The sequence below is a fragment of the Ursus arctos genome, unplaced genomic scaffold (assembly GCF_023065955.2).
Source record: "Ursus arctos isolate Adak ecotype North America unplaced genomic scaffold, UrsArc2.0 scaffold_15, whole genome shotgun sequence".
Lineage (NCBI taxonomy): Eukaryota > Metazoa > Chordata > Mammalia > Carnivora > Ursidae > Ursus > Ursus arctos.
The window spans coordinates 8,220,902-8,243,765 of record NW_026622819.1 but is presented as its reverse complement, the minus strand read 5'-3'; the positions used below and the strand labels follow the sequence as shown (position 1 = coordinate 8,243,765).

The 22,864-nt window shown below is 51.5% G+C and overlaps 1 long non-coding RNA gene across 2 annotated transcripts; it reads right to left on the bottom strand.

The window, feature by feature from the left end:
- Window positions 1-658: 658 nt before the first annotated feature.
- Window positions 659-20,491, bottom strand: LOC113260734 (uncharacterized). Of its 2 annotated transcripts, none has more exons than XR_006410364.2 (3): window positions 20,462-20,491; window positions 17,924-18,113; window positions 659-761 (listed from the first exon to the last, which is right to left on the bottom strand). It is a non-coding gene; the product is annotated as an uncharacterized LOC113260734 (long non-coding RNA). The 2 variants fall into 2 exon arrangements; XR_006410363.3 differs by lacking the exon at window positions 659-761 and adding an exon at window positions 2,918-3,087.
- Window positions 20,492-22,864: the final 2,373 nt, after the last annotated feature.

Below are 22,864 nucleotides of genomic sequence, written 5' to 3'. Positions count from 1 at the left end.
ACGGTTTTCAAATTGTTTTTAATGGGCATCTATTCAAAACAACTTGCCACAAGGTCTGCAAGCAGTTCAAGTTCTGGGCACGCTGAAATACGCCTCTCGCTTCTCAAGGTGACGCCTCTAGGGGACCCGGGCATCCCGAGGTTGTGAAGAGTCAGTTGCATAATCGTGATGTGTCTTCCCCCGCTGTGGAGAAGGCTGTGGCGTCTGCCTGAGGCCGGTCACGCTGGGGAGGCCCACGCTCCCGGAGGGGTGGCACCTGAGCCGCCAGAGCCTGCCCCCAGGAAACCAGGAGGAAGGGGCGTCCCCCTGAAGGACGCGGAGGTGGGAAATGATGAGCTACCGCGCTTAGCTGGACAGGCCGACGGGCTGGGCACCGAGGCCCGTCCGGTGTGGGAGCTGCCAATGCACGGGCCCAAGGGTCAGGTAAGGTCACCCACGAGAGCGTCCCCAAGAGGCCACACCTGCCACTCAAGTGCTGTTTCCGGGGGCATGAATTTGCTCAACCCCATTCTAAGACCCTTGGAGCCCCTGGCCCCCGGGTGGGGAACCTGCCAGTAAAAGACGGTGGGGAGGCCCGGGGCGGCGGGGCGGGGGGGGGGGGGGGGGGATGCAGGCAGAGACAGGCAGGTTCCGTGGCCCAAGGCAGTGGGCAGCATTAGTCGGGCTCTTATTCTGATCTTTTTCCTCCTCTCTGTAGCATCCAGGTACTGAGCAGGCACGTGCCTTGCACGGGTGACGTTGGAAATCACAGCTGCTCCAGGCTGGGAGATTTAAATTAGAACAATTTTAATTAGGGCCTCCTCACTGCCAGTGCCTTCTATTCCGTTTTTCATTCACGCTCGTCCCACAAACATTTATTAAGTACCCACTATGTGCCAACTCCCAGCACCATGACGCTTAACCATTCGGGAGCCAAAGTGATGACACCATAAATCTCCTTTTCTGGCCAAGCCTGAGAGCAGTGGCTGGAACCCTCTACAGGAAAACCATCCCATCATTGTCTCTAACAAAGGCAGATGGCACATGTAGATTTGAGGGCGTGACAGTTTATCAGACGTGGCGCTTTCATCAAAGTAACGCCAAGGTCTTTAAAACTGTCGTAACAGCCCCCGCCCTGGGTTCAACGTTTCACATGCCTGGATGCGGCTTACTGGTCGTGCAGGGCAGGCAGCCGTCCGCAGACGGTGCAGGGAAGCTGGCAAGGACTCTGCTGTTTGGTGACCGGGGACAGCGGAGCTAGCTCGTTCACCAGGACGAGAGAGACTGCGAGAAAAATCAGCTGAAGAACAGAGTCGTGTATCCGCGTATATCCATGGACAGAGAACTGGATGTGATCCCTCCCTGTGGGAGGACACGGAGGACCGTTGTCCTGGGGTGAGCTGAGGACCCCGACGGTACCACGTTCTTGGGAACCATGGAGCTTGTCATGCCTGTGCTCCCCCCACGCCCCCTTCACCTCTGCCGGAGGCCCTTTCCCAGAGGGCCTTCCCATCACCGTGACTGCCGCCGCCTTGCGGAAAATCCCCGACTCTTGAAGCTTGGCGAGCGGGGGTCACATCTCGTGTGCCCTTCGCTGGCTAACCCTGGCTCACTCCTCCAGAGGCATCCTCCCATCCTGTCCTGGGGTCACCTCCGACATGTGTGCGTCCACACACACACACACACACACACACGCATCACACATGCATGCACAACTCACATGCACACACACAACACACATGCATCACACATGCATGCACAACTCACGCATACACACGCACACACATCCACACGCACAGCACGCACACGTGTAACACACAGCACAAATACACACGTGCACGCATGCACACACACACACACACACATACATGCATACACACACAAGCACACACACCACTGAAACACCGATCCTCCCGCCCAGGCCAGGCTCCCTTCCTCTCCAACTTCTTTGCCTGGTTTTCTCCTGCTTCACTTTATTCTCGATTCCACCACTGTGCTTTTTCCCGGGAACCCTCCAGCTCCCTCCGGTGGGAAGGCAGCATCTTTCTTTATGCCCCGAGTTCCCAGCTCACAGACAAGGAGAGACACAGAACCTGAGACAAAGAAACAGGACTGTCCTCCAAGTATAAATGCCCTCGGGATCAGAGCTGAACTCCAGTGATCAAATTCTGCCCGAGGGCTGTGCAAATTGTGAATGTTCCCAACACAGTGTTTCCAGCGAGCCAGGGGCTATTCATACATGAAATAGTTAATCCTCAAAACAACCCACTCGTGATTGCTATTATTATCTCTGCTACACAGATAAACTGAGAGGCACAGAGAGGTTAAGTAACTTTCCCAAGGTCACAGAGCTGGTAAGTGGAAGAGACTGGATTTGAACCCAGGCAGCTCTGGAGCTGGCCTCAACCAGAGCCTAGAGGCCTGGCCTCACTGAGGGTCCCTATCCCTGGGGTTCCATCACCCAAGAACCCTCATGACATGACACTGGATAAGTCCTGTCATTCCAGTTACCCATGCTGTGTAAGAAGCATCCCAAATTTAATGGCATCAAACAAGAACCATTTTTTAGGGATTCTGTGGGTCAAGAATTTGAGTGGGACGGAATGGGGAGATGGAAGCCTCAGAGGGGAAGACATGAGTGGCTTGGGGCTGGGGATCATCTGGAGGCTTCTTGGCTCTCAGCACCTGGGTTGGGATGACTCAAAGGCTGGGTTCTGCCATGGTGGATAGAGCCCTTGCACGTGGCTTGGGCTTCTCCCAGCATGGTGACGGGGATCTGAGCAGGAGCACCCCAAGAAGGAATATTCCAGGAGAACTGGGCAGAAGCCTCGGGACCTGTTCTGACCTCAGAAGTCACGCAGCATCACAGCTGCCGCATTCTATTAGTTCCAAGCGAACCACAGGCAGCGCAGTTTCCAGGCGCTGGAAGAAAGAGCCTCTCCCTGGCGGGAGTGACAAGGTCACATGGCAGAAGGGCGTGAGGAAAGGGAGGGAACACTGTGGAAAACAGAGCTTGCCACACACCTGCCTACTTCAGAATCTTCCTTGTCTCGATTTTAGTGACCTCGGGCCTCCATGTATTAACTTCTTGCTTTGGTTGTCTTGTTCCTGTGAATGAGAAACCACCATGGATGGGTAACATCTGAGCATTTTAGGTGGACTAATTTACCTAAAATTATGGTCTGATTAGAGAAGGCCCAACAGTTCCTGACTGTGGCCTCTGGAGTCTTCCCTGGTACCTGGGTGATGGAAGACAAGAAAAGCACTACTTTTCATCAACTCTGTACAATCCTGACCTAAATCATTTGCCAATTTTGTTGCTTGGGAGCTCGTTGAGAACGTACGTTCCGGGGCCCGTCCACGGGGTCTGGCTGAATTGTCTGGGGCCGGGCAACATCGGTACTTTCTACAGGGTCCCCGGGTAATGCTGCTGTGCACCTGTTTTGGAGGACAGCTGTGTTAGATGAAGAGCTTTGTGACTAGCCAGTTCGACCCCCTTCCATCTCCAGACACCGAGTAGGTGTGTGATGCTTTGCTGGCTCCCGGACATGACAGACTCTTTTGAAAGAATGTAAGGCATTTAAATCACGTAAAGAATTTAAAGCATTTGGCCCATTGGCCAAGGCTAAGTAGGTATTTGTGCTGAAAAATTATGGAGCAAATGCAACCGGCTGAGCTACTCTGTTCCTTCGTGGTGGCCGACAGACGCAGAACCAAAATGCAGACTCACTGCGTGGCTATAATTCTTTACAATAACTCAGAAGCAGGGACCAAGAGCATTTCCCCAAAGGACTGCTTGCCTTTAAATGACCTCCAGAGGCAGACAGAAGGAGGCTCCGTCTAACTTCTCTCTCCCTGGCCTTGGGCAGCAGGTGGCAGGGCAATTTGTCTACGCAAATGATGCTCAAAATAGGTTTGGCAGCAATCTGGGTTTTTTTGTTTGCTTGTTTTTTGTTTTCCTTAACGGGAATGCACAAATGCTTGAGCTGGTACATTTAAATATTTCAGATACTCCTAAAATGCCAACTGGCTGAACCCATCTTTTTTTCCAATTTGGTGTGAGATGCACGAATGCCAATTTAAGCAATTGACTCATAACTGAGCAATAAAACCACGACAAACGCCGCTCATGGCGCAAGTGGGGATGAGGCCATGATGCCGTGTGTGAACCTGCCGTCTTAGCTCAGAACTGTTGGCTTCAGTCCCAGAGTGATAAGAACACTGTGATCGTTTCCTTAGAGCTGCTTCCTATTGGCGACGCAATCAATGCTCCAGGAGGGCAAGACCAAGAAGAATGGGGTGTGTGGTGAAGTGCTAGGGAGGCCACCCCAACTCTGGCCAAGAACCTCCCATCTTGGTTGCTGGCGTCGCGGGCTGTGTGGCTTCAGACAAGTCCTTTTAACCTCTCGTGTGCAAAATAAGAGATAATAGTGATCCTCCCTGGGGTTGTTATGAGGGTTAGGAGTTAATGTGGTTCAGTATCTGAGCCAGGAAATCCATCATTGATGGAGCACTAGTATCTACTTATCGAGTGCCCCAGGATGTCGCTACAGAATTTTCTGTAGACTTGACTTGATGTCAGTTAAACCTGTTTATTGATAATGTTGACTTAAGTTTGAGTCCCATCTGTTCCCGTGTTTTTGTCTATCATCTTTGGGAAAAGGTCTACGCAAGCCTTTTGCACATTTTTAAATCGGGTTGTCCGTCTTGTTGAGTTGTAGGAGTTATTTCTGTATTCTGGATATTAAACTCTTCTCAGTTATGTGGTTTGCAAATATTTCCTCTTATTCTGTGGGTTATCTTTTCACTTTCTTGATGATGTCCTTTTCATTGTAACGAAGTACAATTTATCTACTTTTTTTCCTTGTGCTTTTGGTACCATACCTAAGAAACCATTACCAAATTCAATATCATGAAGGTTTTCCCATATAAAACTCTTTTGAGTGTTCTATAGTTTCAGCTCTTACATTTAGACCTTTGATTCATTTTAAGTTGATTTTTGTACAGATGTGAGGTAAGAATCAAAATTCATTCTTCTGCATGTGGCTATCCAGTTGTCCCAGCACCATTTGTTGAAAAGACATCCTTTCTCGCACTGAATGCTCTTGGCGTTCTTGCTGAAAATCAATTGCCCATAGACACATGGGTTTATTTCTGGACTCGGAATTCTACTATATTGGTCAATATGCTTACCCTAGGCAAGCACCATGCTGTCTTGATTACTACTGCTTTGTTGCATGTTTTATTGGAGGGCAGTGTGAGTCTGTCTTCCTACATTGACCTTCTTTTTAAAGATTATTTTGGGGGGCGCCTGGGTAGCGCAGTCGTTAAAGATTATTTTGGCTATTCTGAATTAGCCATTAGTTTTTTTTAAAGATTTTATTTTTAAGTGCTCTCTACACACCATGTGAACTTACAACCTCAAGATCAAGGGTCACATGGTCTTCTGACTGAGCCAGCCAGGCACTTCTGAATTAACCAATAATTTTTTTTGAAGATTTTATTTATTTATTTGACACAGAGAGAGAGAGATCACAAACAGGGGGAGTGGCAGAGGGAGAAGCAGACTCCCCACTGAGCAAGGAGCCCGATGCAGGGCTCAATCCCAGGACCCTGGATCATGACCTGAGCCGAGGGCAGATGCTTAACTGACTGACTAAGCCACTCAGGCGCCCTGAATCATTAATTATTGATGCAAAAAAAATGCCGGGACTTTCTTTCAACAGCAAGTATATGTGTAATTATTCAGTTATCTTACTTTTTAATTGTTTAATTTATATTTGTGTCTATGATTGTGTTCACCAGTTTATATATATCAAAGTCTTCAGGATGAGTGTGTAGATAGATGATAGATGACACATTGATAGACAGATAGAGAAAAAGAGAAAGAATGGATTTGCCATGTGCTTCTGGACCATGAAACAAATATGCTCACACAGAGGAGGCTTTGCAGGTCTAGGGGACACTCTGACCCTAAGCACTTGTCTGGCTAAGCCAGTCATGAGTAACAGAGGTCTAGGGAAGCCCTTGTGCCTTTGGCTCCAGGTATGTATATTAACCTGAATCCACAAATCCCAGAAATTCCAAAAAGCAACCAACCCTGAAATTTGTTCTCCAGGCACCTTCACCCCACCTACTCCCCTCTGCCCAGACATCATGCTTCTTTGCCACCTGTTTTCCAGGTGGGTGGCCCCTGGGGCTGTGAGCTGAAGAGAAACCCCTTGCAAGGGCTTTATAACTGGAGCTCCTGGTTTGCTGTGACTACTCTCACCTTTGTTTCTCACAGCCCGCGTTCGCATGTGGAGGAGGTCGGGTGCGCGGAGAGCTGGCTCTCGGGCCTGGGTAGCACCCAGCAGAATAAAGACAAAGGGGGCTTTTACTGCTTCCTTTTGTGCATTTCAGGGCCCACATCTCCCTAAGTTTAGTGATTTGCTAGAAAGACGGAAAAGACTCCACAGTAAGTTGTACTCAGGGCTAAGATTTATGACAGCAAAGGACGCAGAGAGCAAGTAGCTGGAAAAGCTATGCATCCGGGAGCCCAGAGAAGTCCAGCCCTCCCCTGTCCTGCCTCCTCACCTGAGTCTACTCAGAATGTGCTTTTTCTCTGGCAGAGAACTATGGGGTCATTTGTGGAAAGCCTCTGTCCAGGGACACCCATGCTGATCTCAAGGGCCAAGGTGTTTTGGGGGGAGTGTCGGATAGACTTACCCTGCTATCTCTCTCCCATGGCAACTGAAACTCAGGACGCCAACGATGAAACCAGGCATACATCGTCAATCTTAACATCTGTGAAGGCAGCCCAGCAAGCTGGAAGGGCCCGGTCCACTGCTCCAGGTACACACAGCAAAATCATCCATCACTGACGTAATAAACCTTCTGAGAGCCACCTTCCCAAGGACTGGCCAAGGGTTAATCATGGCTCCAGGTTTCCTTGGAAACATGCAAGGAGCCAGCAACCAGGCCTGCTGTGCTGGCCCTTTTCCCCGCATTTAACATTGGCCACGTGGTCATCAGCTTACAGTTACAGGTGCGTCTATACAGCTTAGGGAGCCTTAGGAAACCATTTACTGGCCACTGGATGTCATCACCAGGGCCCCGGTGAACGTGAAATAGGAGAATCAGGCAATGAAAGCACACACGTGGCCTGGCTTTCAAATCTCTACTCTGTATGTGTCCTTGAGAAAATCCCGTCCCCTCTCCAAGCCTGCTATGGTCTGAGGCATCCCATCCAAGGGAATGTTTGTGGGATTGCTATGGCGGGTGACAAGCATGTAGGTTCTTACTCTTACTGTCCCACTTGCTTAACGTCTGTCTTTCTTGCGCTGGCTTCTCATATGCAAGCGGATCTGGAAATCCCTAATCTCCATTTACAGACTGGTTCAAGGAATCAGCACCAACCCCCTTGAGGCCATTGGCTGATCTTTTTTAGAGGATTTATCCTGCTAAACTTATCCTACTCGGCACTCTCTACTTACATAAAAATCTCTATTTCCTTTCAGATGAATCTATAAATCCAGTTTGTCCCATTTTGTATTAATATATTATCTTATGGAAAACAACTCATTTACTGGCAAGGGGACATTTATTCCGCGTATACCTACTGAGCATTTCCAGTAATCATAATTCCCGTGCGGCAAGCATTCATTGGATGCATATTCTGTGCAAGGCGCCCTGTCCAAGTGGGGATACAGGAGATGCCACAAATAACAGACACTGGGGCCCTGCTCATGGAAATTTCCATCCGTCTGCAAAGTAGGGTGACCAAGGGTTCTGGTTTGCCCAGGACTGAGGGCGTCCCTGGGATGCAGTATATTCAGTGCTTAAACTGGGGAAACCACGGACAAACTAGACAGGTTGGCCACCATATTTAACAGACAGCTGGTTACCCGACTGCTGAGACAGATACTTTACAGTTAATCATTCATTGGAATTGCTGTCAGCGCTGTGCAGGGGGGACGCATAGGGTGCCGTGGGGCTTCTAACAGGGGGTGTACATTCAACAACATGCTCCCAACACAAGCCACTGTCTCTGCCGCCATAGAACCACCCCTGGGACTGACACTGCCTTTCAGGGCCATCAGAGCCTGGGACCCCAAGGCCTGCTGCTGCTGGAGCCGAGGTCAGTGCCTCAATGTGCTGAAGCTGAACCCCTCAAGCTCTCCACTGAGGCCACGGTCACCATGGGTGCTGCCCGGACTCCCTCTAAAGCCTGGAAAGGTCTCACCGGACCTTCTTCAACACCCAAGTGTAGAAACCCCGTTCACGGTGGGTGTCTTGCTGCCCTCTGCTCTACAGACTCAGGCAGGTTTCCTTACAGTCTCAACAGCGGAGAAGTTAAGCACCAGGCTTTGGCGTGAGGCTCTCTTGCCCAGGTAGCAGACCACCCTGCCTGGTCCCACAGACACCGCCCTCCCAGGGGCACGTGTGAGCCATGCCTGACCCCCCACCCACTTCTGCCCTAACCCTTCTCATATGACCCAGCCCTGGGCATTATATTTTCTGATATTTTGCAGATTTCTTATAAATGGACTTGTATGTTTTATAATCAGAAGAAAACAGTTTTTTGTTTGTTTCCTTTTTGGTGAGAGAGAGTGAGGGGGGCAGAGAGGGACAGGGAGAGAGAGAATCCCAAGCAGGCTCCACACCCAGCGCGGGGCCCGAGACCCCACAACCCTGAGATCATGACCCACGCTGAAATCAAGAGTCAGATGCTCAGCCGACTGAGCCACTCAGGCTCTCCGAAAACAGTTTAGTTTTAAACAAGCAAACAAGACAGTCTCCTTTTGCCAAAATATACACCTGTGTCTTGTTTCTGTTCCTAGTGTGGCCATAGCCACGAAGTAGAAATAACTTGTCCAACCAATGCATTGTCTTGAATTATTTATGTTTTAAGATGAGCTGTTTGAGAAGTAAAATCTGGATTTCCTTTATTTATTTTAATGAACTTATTTTTGTCATTTGAGGTTGTGTGCTAGCTGACTTTCCCTGACTTGGGCCATGCTGAGCCGTGCAATCTGCTCCCTGCACGTCCCCAGCTGTGCTCACCCGGGCGCCCTGCTTACACCGGCTTTTCCTCTTTAATCCCTGAGTTTAGGATGGAAAACAAGGCTGTTCTGATTTCATTAGGTCAGCAGATTGTTTTTGCAAATCACCTACACAGTGTCTTAAAGGTGCTGGTTAAAATGAATGTTGTTCAACATGTTTGAAATTACCCCCAAGGAAGAAAGTGTGATACGGTTCTGATTCACCAGGTTCTAGAAACGGGAATCTAATGGCAGGGACTGCAAACACTGTGATGTTGACAATGTGTCCCTAAAACTTTGCTATTTCATTCATTCGATGATCATGTGAGATGTAGTGTGTGCCCCGCTGTCTACCCCTGTCAGATATGCAGAGAAGATGAAATATGGTCTTTATATCAGTGAGGGCTTTGGGCTGAAACCTAACAGATGGCCCATAGTACCCAGAAAGGGCATAGGATGTAGTTGGGCCTCAGAGACACCCCGGGACAAAGCAGAAACTCTCTCCAGAGATTATCTTGGCTTCCATTTGTGTTCACTTTTTCCTACCCGCCACCAGGCTCTGCCACCAGCCATGAGCCTGGGTGTTCACCACCAGAGGACAATTACAACCTACCGCTCCCACCCAAGCTCAGAAATCCAAGGAAGGGCTCTGACTGGCCCAGCTGGGGTCAGGTGCCCAGCTCTGACCAATCAAGGGTGGGCATGTGGGTGGAGTTTATAAGATCAAGTGGACATGAGATGGGGAGGGTGGACCCTAATCCAATATGACTGAGGTCCTTATAAGAAGAGGAGAAGAGACACACGTGAAGATGAGAGGCAGAGATTGGAATGTGTGTCTGCAAGCCAAGGAATGCCAAGGAATGCCAAAGATTGCCAGCAACTTCAGAAGCCAGGAGAAAGGCAGGGAGTAAAGCCTTCCCTAGAGCCTTCAGAGGAAGCACAGCCCTGCTGACACCTCAGCCCCAGCACCCAGAATGGTGAGCGAATAAATGTTTTGTTGTCTAAGCCGCCCAGTTTGTGGCCATTTAGTACAGCAGGCCTAGGACATGAATACAACATACAACGAAACATCCTCAAAAGTTAAATATTTAAATGTTTAAAAATACAGCATGAGAAGAATAAGGGAGAGTATATAATTTGAGGAGAGGAAAGTCTTTCTTCTCCTCCCACTAAAGTCTGAAATTATGAAAGAAAAGGCTGGCCAATTGACAACATAAAAATTATATATTAGTGTGTGGTTTACGAAAAAGAATAAAGTTAAAAGGAAAATATTTGCGATATGTGACAGAGGGCTAACATACATAATGCATAACGGCTTCTATAAACTAGGAAAAAAATATCAGTGACCCAACATAGACATAAACAAATTCAACGACTAGACAAAGTACGGAAGAAATCCCAATGGCAATGAAAGGTGTGGAGAGTTTTTCTCCTTCCCTGACAAATACATAAAAATTAGGATAAAAACATATAATTTCTCCCAAATCACGCTGGCAAAGATGAGTCAGATTGGTAACAGCTGGCATGACAGTAGCAGCTCCCAAATGTCCCAGCCAGAGGGACTTACAGGGTTAGCTCAGCAGACCTGTGTGCTCAAGCCCCAAGTGCTGCTCTTGGTTGGCTCCTGGGACACAACCTCTGAGAGAATCCTTCCTGCTAACAGTGACTTCGTGTGTCTGAGAGTCTGGGCCACTCCAGATAGTTGACATTCACCACGGGATTTATGGTGAACACCTGTATTTGTACGTCTGAGGCTCTAGTGAACGTTCTCCTAGGCTGCGGAGTTTGGGTGTTTTGCCTCAGACCAAAACACAACCTGGAAGCCTGTGGGAGCCACTTAGAAGTTACTTTCTTCTTGTTAGGGACTGAGTTGTGTCCTTTCAAAATTCATACACTGCAGCTCTAACCCACATGTGACTGTATTTGGAGATGGGGCCTGGAAGAAGGTCACTGAGATTAAATGAAGTCGAAGGGTGGACCCCTGACCCAACAGGACTGGCCTCCTCGTAGAAAGACAAGGGGACACGAGAGATGCGCATGCACAGAGAAAAGGCCACGTGAGGACTCGATGGGAAGGGGCCGCCTGCAAGCCAAGGAGAGAGGCTTCTGGAGGGGCCAACCCCTCCACTCCTTGGTCTTGGACTTCCAGCCTCAAGGACTGTGAGAAAATTCATTTCTGTTGTTGAAGCGCCCCCCGCCCCCCAGCCCCGGGCTGCGGTATTCTGTTACAGCGGCCCAAATCTTCCTCTGGAATGGATTTTAAAGAGAGAGAGAGAGAAAGACTGCTCTCAGGGATTCACTTGGCCCCGTAGCTCCGCTCTTGGTTCTTCTGCTCTCCGAGGATCCTGAGGAACTGCTTTGCAACGTCGTCAATCAAGGGACATCGATGTAAGGAACCGACATCCCAGCACAGAGCTTCATTACCCAGGAAGGCAGTTTCCCTTGGAGCAGGACTGGGAAGAGCTCTTCCTGCTCAGGCTCATACTCCCATCAAGGACAGATGAGACTGGGGGTGAGGGGACAGTCCCAGCCAGGATGGGAGTGTTACCCCAGTGAGCAGACAGGGAGAGCCTATGCCCCCATGACCTCAGCCTGGCCGGGGCTCCTCTGACCTGCCCTGAGGCATCTGTCCCCACCCCCTGGAGTTGCCTGTGTCCACCACCATCCCCCATTCCGCAGACCCTGAGCCCCAAGCTCACTGCAAGCTCCAGAGCCAGGGGTCCTGCTGCAGCTGGCAGGGTGTGCCTGGGCACCCAGGGGCCTGGGGGACAGGTCTCTGCTCTGAGTGGGCTGGAGAAAGGGAAGCGGGAACTTGGGTTCAGCACCTCTGCTCCGGGCTCATGTAGGAGGCCCCCTGATTTCTCTTCCCCTGAGCCAGGCTTCACCCCCACCTGCCCTCATTTCCAGGTCTGCGGTGATGCTATTTGCAGGTGAGGCAGGGAGGCGGCTCCTGCAAGACAGGGCGCAGCCACTGGGGTGTTTCCACGGATAGGACAGGAGGCAGAGAAAGCGCTCCAGCAAGTCAGCTCTGAGTCTCTGAGTTCATGATCAGTTTGAATGCTATATAACTGTGCACATTATGATAGCTAGCATCATCTTTTTTTCCCACATTTATTTCATGCCCACTCTGAACTTAGCACCGTGCAAGATAAACTACTGAGTTTTGCTAATGAAGCCAAAACAAGTCATGGATTCGATTTAAAAGAAAAGTGTACTAACATAAGGCATAAAGCACCTTGTGCAGTTAAGATGATATGGAAAGACTATTTGGAATTAGCCAGCATCAGAACAGGGCAGGGGGACCTCTGAGAGGGGGAGAAGCTCTCTGTGGCGCGGGGGTGGGTGGGGGGGTGGGGGGAGTCCTACTGCTGAGCTGCACAAGGTCAGAACTGCTGAGAAGCCAAGGAAGTGCTTCCCAAGGCTTCTTCGCACTTCCACGGACTTGTTTTCAGAGCAAATGTCCCCTTGCCCCTGGGACGGTGTGATGCAATCCTCTCTTTGCTTTCTGTTTATAATTTCTGTGAAACAAAGACGTAATTGCGGCTCGCAGTTTGGTCTAATGACTTGTCTGATGCCCTCCAAGGGAGTTCAGCTCTGTGGGTCCCGGGTGGGAGCCATCCCTCTCCTGAGCTGCGTTTGAACGGCAGGCTTTTTCTTGGAGGCAGTGTTGATTCCAGGGGGTACAGGGTAGGGCTGGGGGTTCCTGGGTCTCTAGTCTTTAAAAACTGTCATACGCCAGTTTAATGACAGGCCGGCCCATCATTATCTTTCCTTCTGGAAGTCACAGCTGAGTCTTCCCCTCAGGGCCAGATGCGAGGGTCCCTTCCTCTCAATGCATGTGGTTCCTCTGATGCTGAAAATTCAGGAGGGCAGCCCTTGTCTCCAGGGGATGGGGGGGGGGGGTCTGACTTCACAGCTCCAGAGCCCTCTTAAAGCAGTTTTCCAGCAGCTCGCCAGCCAGCCTCTCCCACGGCCTTCCAGCAACGTGCCCATCTGTTTATATTTAAGGATTCTTTAAAGTGTTCAAAATGAAATCATGGTAAAGAAATTGACAATTGTTCGGTTCTGTGTGCAAAGCACTGTATCAGGCATTTCCACGTACATCAGGTCACTTGGGCATGTTACCTGACCTCCCCGGGTCTCAGCTTCCTAGTCTGCACAGATACACCTGAGGGTACCGGGACTTAATCAGAGGAACACTGTGGAGACGGACGCAAGATGCTCAGAACAAGCTCCGGGATGGGAAGCACTTGATAAGTGTGAGTCGTATTTCCTCCTTCTCCTCCTCCTCCTCCTCACCAAGGTAATTATTTAGCCCATTTAACAGATGAGAAAATGGAGGCTCAGGGGAAAGAAGCAACCCTCCCAAGTACTTCCTGGGTGGGGGCGGGGGGGGGGGAGTGGTTCAGCCACGATCCAAACCCAGCTCAGGCTCATCCTCCACATCACACCATCTCTCCTGCCAGGATGCACAGAGCATTTGTGAAAACTAGAACATCATTATTACGTCCCTGGGGTCTGTTTATCATCTACTTTCAAGTTCCCGTAGCTTTCAGATGGTTTTGGTTGCAACCCTCGGTAAGAAATGCTTTACATCACAACGCACAGAACAGATATATATATAAAGGGAAATCAAAGTTTCCTGAAACGTATTTCTCTTACTATGTTCTATTGTTCTGTGTACCCTGCTAGTCTTCTATTTGGTACTATTTCATTTTTAAGAACTGGCTTCCACCTGGCCTCGTGTGGCGGTTGGAAAACCACCAGCCAGGTAAGCGAGAGAGTGCGCTTAATCTTTCAAGCAGCACTGCCCAGGTGTGGCCTGTGCCCCCGCTCGGGTTCCCTGGGTCCTGGCTCCCCCAGCACCAGCCCCTCCTGCCAGGGCCCCAGTCTCAGGAGGCAGGGTTGCAAAGCCCCTGGTGAGAGCAGGAGGCAGGCACAGCCTGAAGTTCATGACTCCGATCCGCAGAGCCCTGCCCTGGTACAGCCTCCCCCCTCCCTCCGTCTGGGCCATCCAGGTTCCCTTAGGCCATGTACAAGAGCACGAGTCAGGATTTATTCAGCGAGGGCCACCCTTTAAGGGCCGCTGCTCCTGTGATGTTTGCATCTTGGTGTCCAAGGGATTGTACCTCAGAGTCGGGAGACTAGGACGTCGGAGTAGAGGCCAGCCAGTGCTTAGCAAGACAGATGGAAGAACTAGGGGAAGAAGAAGCCCAAGGAAAATTCCTGCTGGGATGAGCCTGTCCTAGGTGCCACCTTGATCTGCGAGTCCCAGCTGGGTTCCTCCCTTAGTCCTCTCCTCTTCTTCCGGCCCCTGCCCCCTCCACTTTCCAGCTACCTTTGCTCCTCAGCGTGGCCTGTGCCTGCAGAATGCCCGTGGATGTGACGGGCAGCACTTGCAGGCCCGGCCCAGCAGACCCGCCGAGCACCCCCCTGCATGCTCTCCCCGCCGAGGCTTGATGAGGACAAGCAGAGACCTGGGAAGCCCACCAAACAACCTTGGGGCCCCAAGTCACTGCTCGGGCGGACACCCCCCTGCTCATCAGAATCTCCTACTCGGCTTCCCAAGAGGAAGACGGAAAATTACATTATGGAAAGCCGCTAAGACACAGAGATTATCCTCATCCACAAAGGTTCTCTGAATATCTAAACTATCCAAGTTCAAGGCAGTGGGGCAAGAGATTCTCAAATGCTTAACATATTTAATGAAGCAAAACACTGACTTTGAAACAGGAGATAATCTGTGGACTGGGTTCAACAGTGTGTCCCCAGAGTTTATCCCCACCCAGAACCTCAGGATGGGACCTTATTTGGAAACAGGGGCTTTGCAGACATAATCAAGTTAAGACGAGGTCATCCTGGGGTCGGGCAGGCCCTACCTCCAATATGACTGGCGTCCGGATGAAGAGAGAGATTTGGACATGGAGCCACAGACCGCAGGGTCAAGGCCACGTGCACCCAGAGACAGAGACTGAAGGGAGGCGGCTCTAAATCGAGAACATGGAGGATCGGCGGTGGCCGCCAGAAGGAGGAGAGGGAGGGGAGGGTCCCTTTTGGGACATCTCACCTCCAGAACTGCTGCAGAATAAGTTCCTGCCGTTTGAAGCCCCCGCCCCGCGGTCTGTGGCGCTTTGCTGTGGCAGCCACGGAAAGCCAATATACTCCATAATCAAAGCCTCGGGTAATTTTAAGAAATTGCACTATTTTTAGCCCCATTCTGGGTCACGTGTTCTTAGGAAGAGCGCATCCTATATCTGTGCTTCCAGCTGCAGGATGTGAGCGCAGACCTCAGGGAAGAGACCTCCCCTCCTCTCAACCTTCCAGAGAAATCCCCTAGGGGCTGAGTTGCCGAGAGGCTTCCAGGGCAGGCAAGCTCTCTGCCAAGGCAAAATACTGATTCTTCAGGCTACCCACCGAGGTCCAGGTACCGCCGAAGATGCTTTGGCCCACCCTTCACAGTGGTGTCTCTAGGACAGTGGCTGGAGGGGGCCACAGTCACCGTCAGACTGGCGTGGAGGGCAACCTCTCCGGGAGAGGAACTTGGGCTGCAGCCCACGGCGTGTGCAAGGCCCAGATGCAGAGAGAGGTGCCGGAGGGGGTGTCCGGGGCGTGTAGGGGAGCAGGGAGACGTAAGGGTCAGCCCAGCCGGAAAGGAGACCAGGGAGGCAGGGGAAGGCGCGGAGGATGAATGTCGTGACCTGCCATATGCCCCGCTCTGCTGTTCTGTGCTATGGCTGCTCCCAGAACCCCACGCGGTGGGGGGTGTCCTTCTCTCGCCTCGGGCCACCCATATATGGAGGCGTGCTGATCAGAACCGGCTAGCTGCTCATTACCACCCAGTCACGGCTTACCTCCCCTGCAAGTTTCAGAAACCTAACAAATCATGCATTCGATGGCCTCCTGAATCAAATTTTATCTATTGTCTTTAAAGATTTCATTTATGTATTTTGAGGGGGGGAGGGGCAGAAGGAGAGAGAATCTCAAGCAGACTCCATGCTCAACGCCAAGCCCAATGCGGGGCTCGACCTCACAACCCTGAGATCACGACTGGAGACAAATCAAAAGTCAGACACCCAACCGACTGAGCCGCCCAGGCACCCCGTTAAAAGCCAAAATGTATTGTAAGCACAATAGCTAATCAGGGTACCTCAAGGAACCCTAACTTGGTGAGCGTTCTTTACCAAACAGACATCTTTCTGAAAGTGAATAATCACTCCGTGTACTATTTGCTAGGGCTGCCATAATAAATGCCATAAAGCCAGTGGCTGAAAGAACCGCAACTGAATGTCTCACAGCTGTCAAGTCTAGAAGCCCAAGATCAAGGGGTCAGCAGCCTTCGTCTCCCCTGAGGGCTGTGAGACAGAATCTGTTCCAGGTCTCTCCTCTGGCTTCTGGAGGTTTGCTGGCAATCTTAGGCTTGTGACACCTTACCCCAATCTTCATATGACATTCTCCCAGTGTGTGTACCTTTGTCCAAATTTCCACTTTTTATAAGACACCAATCATATTGGATTAGGACCGCTCTGTTCCAGTACGACCTCATATTAACTAATGACATCTCTAATCACCCTATTTCTTTTTTAAAAAAAGATTTTCTTTGAGAGCGAGAACACAGAAGCAGGGGGAGCAGCAGGCAGAGGGAGAAGCAGACTCCCCACTGAGCAGGGAGCCCGATGTGGGACTCGATCCCAGGACCCTAGGATCATGACCTGAGCTGAAGGCAGATGCTTCACTGACTGAGCCACCCAGGCGCCCCTCAAACAGTGGGATTCTACTCAGAAATAAAAATGATAAACTCCAGCCTCACACAACAACACAGAGACCGAATGAACGCTCAGTTCAGGCACCAACACCAAACAAAATCAAAAAGGTAGGAAGGAAAGAATAGAAACAAGGATAAGGAAGATATAAAAATATGCCAGGAGCAAGAGGCATGTTTCACCTGCTCTTTGATGTAAAGAGCTCGGTTAACTGGAAGCCTCCATGTGTGGTGGGTCAAGAAACACAGAGGGAAATCTCAGTGGAAAATGTTGGGTCATTCCCGCTGGAAGAATACTCAGGAATTTAGCCCAGCCTAGGGAAACAAATACAAGCTTCCTTTGCCTCGCTCAGGATGGGCTGGTTTCAGCCTTGCGGTGAGATGATGAAATAAGAGAAGGGCGTTAACCAAAAGGAAGTTCTGTTTCCTCTATTTCTGAAACCCCCAAAACTGTTCAGAATGAAGCCGTTCAATCCCATCGGTGGCCCTGACGTGAGCTGCCAGAGGCATGGGACTGTAATGTCTCTTCAACAGGTGCCCTTCACCTTCCCAGTCCGGAAGTGATTTTTGGAAATGGCCAGAAGTTATTCAGAATCAGGTCAGCTGAGCGAGCTGGGTGACCCTACCCTCTATTAGGAGGCAAATCCAAGATTTGGCCGCAACGTGACATTCTTGGCTTCCTCGTGTGGGCTGTCATCTGGTGCTGAAGGCATTTCCTTGCAAAAGTTCCAGTGAGGTTTGAGCAAGGCCAAGGGCACAAGGGAAGCTGGGACTTTCTGCAGGTGCCTCTTCTGACGGCCTAAAGAGGTTCTGTCAAATATCGGATCCCTGACTGTCACGCTCCCCTTATCGGACTGCCACCCTCAGTGGGGTTCCCTAACCGTCATCAGCCATTTTCAGACACAGGAAAAGGGTGGTGTTGTGGGTGCCAAAGAGGAAAAGAAGGTTCACCCTTGGGGGCTGGCCAGGGACTGTGGCAGAGGGGCGGGCAAGGACAGGGTAGGCACTACTGTCTTTGTCGCCTGTGGCCACCATTACAAAGTACCACAGACCAGGTGGCTTAAGCACCAGAAATTCAGTGTCAAAATTCTGGAGGCTAGAAGTGCAAGATCAAGGTTTTGGCAGGGCCTCTGGTTAGCACCCTCCCTTGCTTTTCACGTACCTGCCCGTGGTTGGCCAGCAATCTTCGGCATTCCTTGGCTTGTGGATGTGGGATTCCAATCTTTGCCACTGACATCACTGGCGTTTTCCCCGTGTGTCCCTGTCTTCAAGTGGCAGGCTTCGTAGGACACCAATCCTACTGGATTCAGGTCCACTTGACTCCAGGAGGACCTCATCTCAACTAATGATATCTGCAACGACCCAGTTTTCAAATTAGTCACATTCTGAGGTCCTGAGGGTTAGGGCTTCACCATATCTTTTTGGGGGGCCACAATGCAAACCATAACTCCACCCTTGTCACCACCGGGATGATGTTCACTCGGCCCATTCGCCCCCGGGTACTGTTTGTACCTCTACACCGTTCCATTCAAACAGATCCTTTCTTGGCGAGCCACTCTGTTGGGCCCTAGAAGATCTCAAAATAAAATTTTTGTGCTTTTTTTTCTTCCCTTTGTCTCTGATGCCCACACACGAACAGGCTCCTTACTGCAGGAGCACAAAAGATAGGGCTTTTAACAAACGGTGCTTTTAATTCATACACTGGGCTCTTGAGACCCAGAAGGGAAGACAGGAGGGCTTTGGAGCAGGTTCAGGTCCCAATAAAAACAAAGGGAAGGGCAATCCATGGCCCCGCCCACTGCTGCCTAGGGAAAGTCGTGGGGGCAGGGCTGGGGCAGCGTGGGGGTGAGAGTGGGTAAGAATGGGGCGTCCGCGTTGCTGGGTCAGGGAAAGAGGGATTTAGGGGAGAAGACTGAGCGTGGACAGCCTGACATTGCCCTGCCAAGGCTGGGTGGGAGCGGAGGCTGAGCCCAGGGAGCCAGACCTTCCCTGTGTGGATGTGGACGCCATTCCTTGGGGTCATGGATCCGCTTCCTGCTCTGCCCTTTCCCTTCAGCCATCCAGGCCGCCTGTGGCTCATCCCCAGAACATTCTCCACACCCTGAGGCTTCGCTGCCCCACGCGAACACCCCCACGGTCAGTAGCGGGAAGGTGCGCCTTGGCTCTGCAGGGACGGTGGTGGGGAGGAGGGGAGGTATCTACCAGCACTGGGGAGGCTGCCCCGGTTCCCATGGCTCCTACAACGAAGGACCACAAACTGGGTGGCTTAAAACCACAGAAATACGTTCGCTCACCATTCTGGAGGCCAGAAGCTGAAATGAAGGTGCCAGAGGCTTCACTTCCGCAGAGACTCTGGGGGGAGAACACCTACCCTCCTTCCTCCAGCTTCAGTGGGGGTGGGGGGCCCGGGCGCCGCGGGAGGGGGGCTGCCCTCTTTCCTCGGCTTGTGGCTGCGTCACTCTGATCTCTGCCTCCCTGATCACATGGCCGCTCTTCTGTGGCAAGCTCCTTCTGCCTCCCTCTTATAAGGATCCATGTGATTGCATTTAGGGCCCTTCCAATGAGGGCCAAGGCCCGATGATAAGCCAGGCTAATTCCCCACCTCCAGTTCCTTAATTTAGTTGTATGTGCAAGGACTTTACCACATAAAGTAACACTTATAGGTTCCAGACATTAAAGTCTGGTATCTTTGGGCAACATTATTCAACCTACAATAGTGAGGTTGGGAATGGGGCACCCATCCCTGTTGCCAGGAAGAGCTGATGGGCCCCTCCCTCTCTCACCCCCCCCAGGTGCCCCGAGGGGGACCCCACTGAGGTCCTCGGGCTCTAATCCAAGGGTGAGAGCAGATCCTCCCTTCCCTTCTGCTCTCCACAAATATTCCATGTGTCCAGGGGGCAGCTGAGTGGCCTGGAGCACTTGGACTGGCGCCAGCTCGGAGAAGGCCCATTTCCTGGTCTACGCCAGCACTTCCAGCTCCACCTGACTGAGGGGAAACACGGGTAGCGCCATCTTGGTGGCTGCCATGACAGGCACCTCACTGCTTCATCCAACACTCATTCGGTTCAAGTCCTCATGACTCAAGTGGGGTGTGGGGGCCATGGCATCACCACCGCTTAGGAGCTTGCTGCAAAGGCAGAATCTCAGGCCCCACCCCAGATCTCCTGAGCCAGGATCTGCATTTGGACCCGATCCCCAGGGGATTCTTGGGCTTGCTGCAGTGAGAAGCACCGGTCTACACACCACTAGGATGGCTCCCTTCTCACCAACACAACTGCTCCATTCGAGTTTTGACCTTTTCTCTCCTAGCAGGAGAGCATGCGCTCTGTGGCTCTCTAGGTAGGGGCACGTGGTTTGGAAGCAAAGCCGCACTCATTTAGTTTCTTTATCTTCTTGACAATCTATTTTGAATTTCAGATACCATTCAGAACTTGACTTGGGTTGTTATTCTTACGGAGGCTGAGGCAGGTGCACTTGTGCTTTACAAAGTTGACAGACAGTGCTCCTGACTGCCCACATCCAGGGAGCGGCAGGCCCCGCCCCTCCCCCCTCCCATGGCCACCTGCCCAGTAAGCTCTAAATCCCAGCCAGGTCCCGCCTCCCTGCTGCAAACACCTGTTGCTCGTCCATCAGCATTTCATCCCTTTCCTTCAGAAAAGGTCTCCTCTGGGGAGAGGGCTGCCAGTCATAGCACACTCACCTCCTTCCTTCCACCTAGGGCAGGACCAGGTCATGTGGTAGTCACATGACTCAGGCCTGTGTACTCTGTTCTTCTGGCCATAGTGATTGGTCCAGCGTTGGTCATGTGACCGAAACTAGACCAATCAGAGTTCTTCCCCGAGGCTTTTCATACTGAAGCCAGGAAATCAGATCTCTGTTCCCTAAACTGGCATGATGTCAGTCAGTAGTGCCACCCCAAGGTACTCCTGTCATGGGAGCCTCTATTCAGAGGCACCTGTCCTGTGGCACTCGGCCACATGGACACACCTGCCTTGTGATACCCTGCTCCACAGAAGTTTCCCACCACATGGACAATACCCATCTGCCAAGGGAGGAATTCTGCCAATCATGGCGAAGCCTAGACCAGTCAGAAGTAAAGAGGAAGTCCTGGCTCCACCCTAAAGCCCGTTTTCTAGTCCTGGGGTCCTTGGACGCCTGTCCCCAGAGTCCTTCTAACACATTCCTTTCTCTGCCTACACTAGTTTGGATTTCGTTTCTGTCCTTTGCAACTGAAAAAGTCCTGACTAACTCATTCCTATCTTGAAACCCTTCATTGTCTGCCATGCCAGGGGACAGTGTCCCTCCCCTTGTGTTGGCATTCATAGACACACCCTCCCCCCCCCCCCACACACACGATTTAACTCCATAACCATCACTTCCTCGCACTGGCGCCGATGTCCTGCCCTGGGAACTCTCCAAAGGTGCTGGTGCCTGCTGGGAAACCCCAGGCCCTTTGTTTCCTCCCAGTGTTTCAGGTGCTGCCCCCAGCAACAGCATCATTCTGCCGCACTGCAATCGTGCGCTTCCACACCGCCCCCTACACACACACACACACACACACACGCACACACGCACACACGCACACACAGGCTCTGAGCATCCTGGAGGGACATTCAGCCTTGCAGCCCTGGGGGCCAGCGGATTTCACAATCGTAGAACACGGTGAGCAAATACTGTGGCGGGAACATCCAAACTCCACGGGTGGCTTTTCAACTCCGGGGTCATGAACATGTTGTGTTTCAGTGAATGTTCGTGACTGTCGGAAAGGCCGCAAGCAGCCTCCATCTCTGCATCCTTGAGAAGGGGGAAATCCTAGCTCCTGCATCACGGGCTTGTCAGGAGGCGGGATGGAGAAGCACTTCCGACCCTGTCTGGGGTCCAATAAACATCTCCAAGGACTCGCTTATATTATGTACATCTTCTCTCTTACCCCCACTTCCACTGCCTTCTCTCACCTTCTCCCCGTCCTCTCCTGGCATTTCTTCACAGCTGTTCTCTGCCTCTCAGCACAGGGGTGACTGGCTACCACGGGCACCTGCCCCACTACAGGGGAATGCTCGGGGTGGGCTGTTTGGCCGCTACGATGGGCTGAGATGCCCCCTAAGTAGAAAAATAAGTACCCCTGCAATTCCATTTATCTCTCCCGTTTGCTTCATTCCATTCCCACCCCACTGCCCTCAATTTAGAGCCTATTTCCAGCCAGGTGACCTAGGCACCAATGTCCTTATCCCTGAGACATAATCCCCAGCTTATCCCTGGGATTGGCAGGCCTAAGACCCCCGCGGCAGACGCTGGCTGGCTGCGTGTCAGAAAGAATCAGCACAGGCCCCAGGAAGCTCCCCAGGTCCCTGAGTAAGAGCCTTCCAAGGTAAAAGGACGCGTTTTCTCCTGTGCAACATCTTTTCCCTCTGATTACTATGTTCTCCCCCAGTCAGATTCACCTAGGAAATTTACCATATGCATAGTCAGGGCTGACCATCTGGATTTACTTTCTGAGAGGCCAGGTGCGTCATGAAATTGTCATCCAAGTGGACAGTCCTGGACCCCCGAGTCAGGGCCCTGGGCTGGGCGCAGGCCCACTTGGCGGAGCCCCGAGGTCAGCACATCTGGAATGGTGCTTCTTCACAGCTGGATCACCCTGCCAGATCCCATGACACTGAGTGCTCAACGCGACGCTTAGTGTTGTCACTCATGGGTGAAAGAGCTGAGGTGGGGGGGACACAGAGGCAGAGATATGGGGTGCTTCTTAGTTCCAGCTTCTGTTGTTTCTGCCTGTTCAGATCCCTGTCTGCTTCTCTTAATAATAACACCCACTTTTCCTTCGAGAGGCACCCCCCCCCCGTCCCTGTGTCAGTCCAAGGGCATGAGCGGGACCCAGGTCTGGCCACTCAGATCGCCCCACTTCCGCATCTGCTCGGATCCATCTGGGTGGGCAGGTTCCCAAAGCCGGGCCACAAAGAGGCTCCTGAGTGCATCAGACTCTCAAGCTGAGCCAAGAGATGGAGAAAGGAAGGTTTTAGATTGCTTCTGCTGAACGACCAGGTCCAGCTACTCTGAAGCCAAGGCTCACTGGCTGTTTCAGGTAGGGGAGCACGTAAATTCT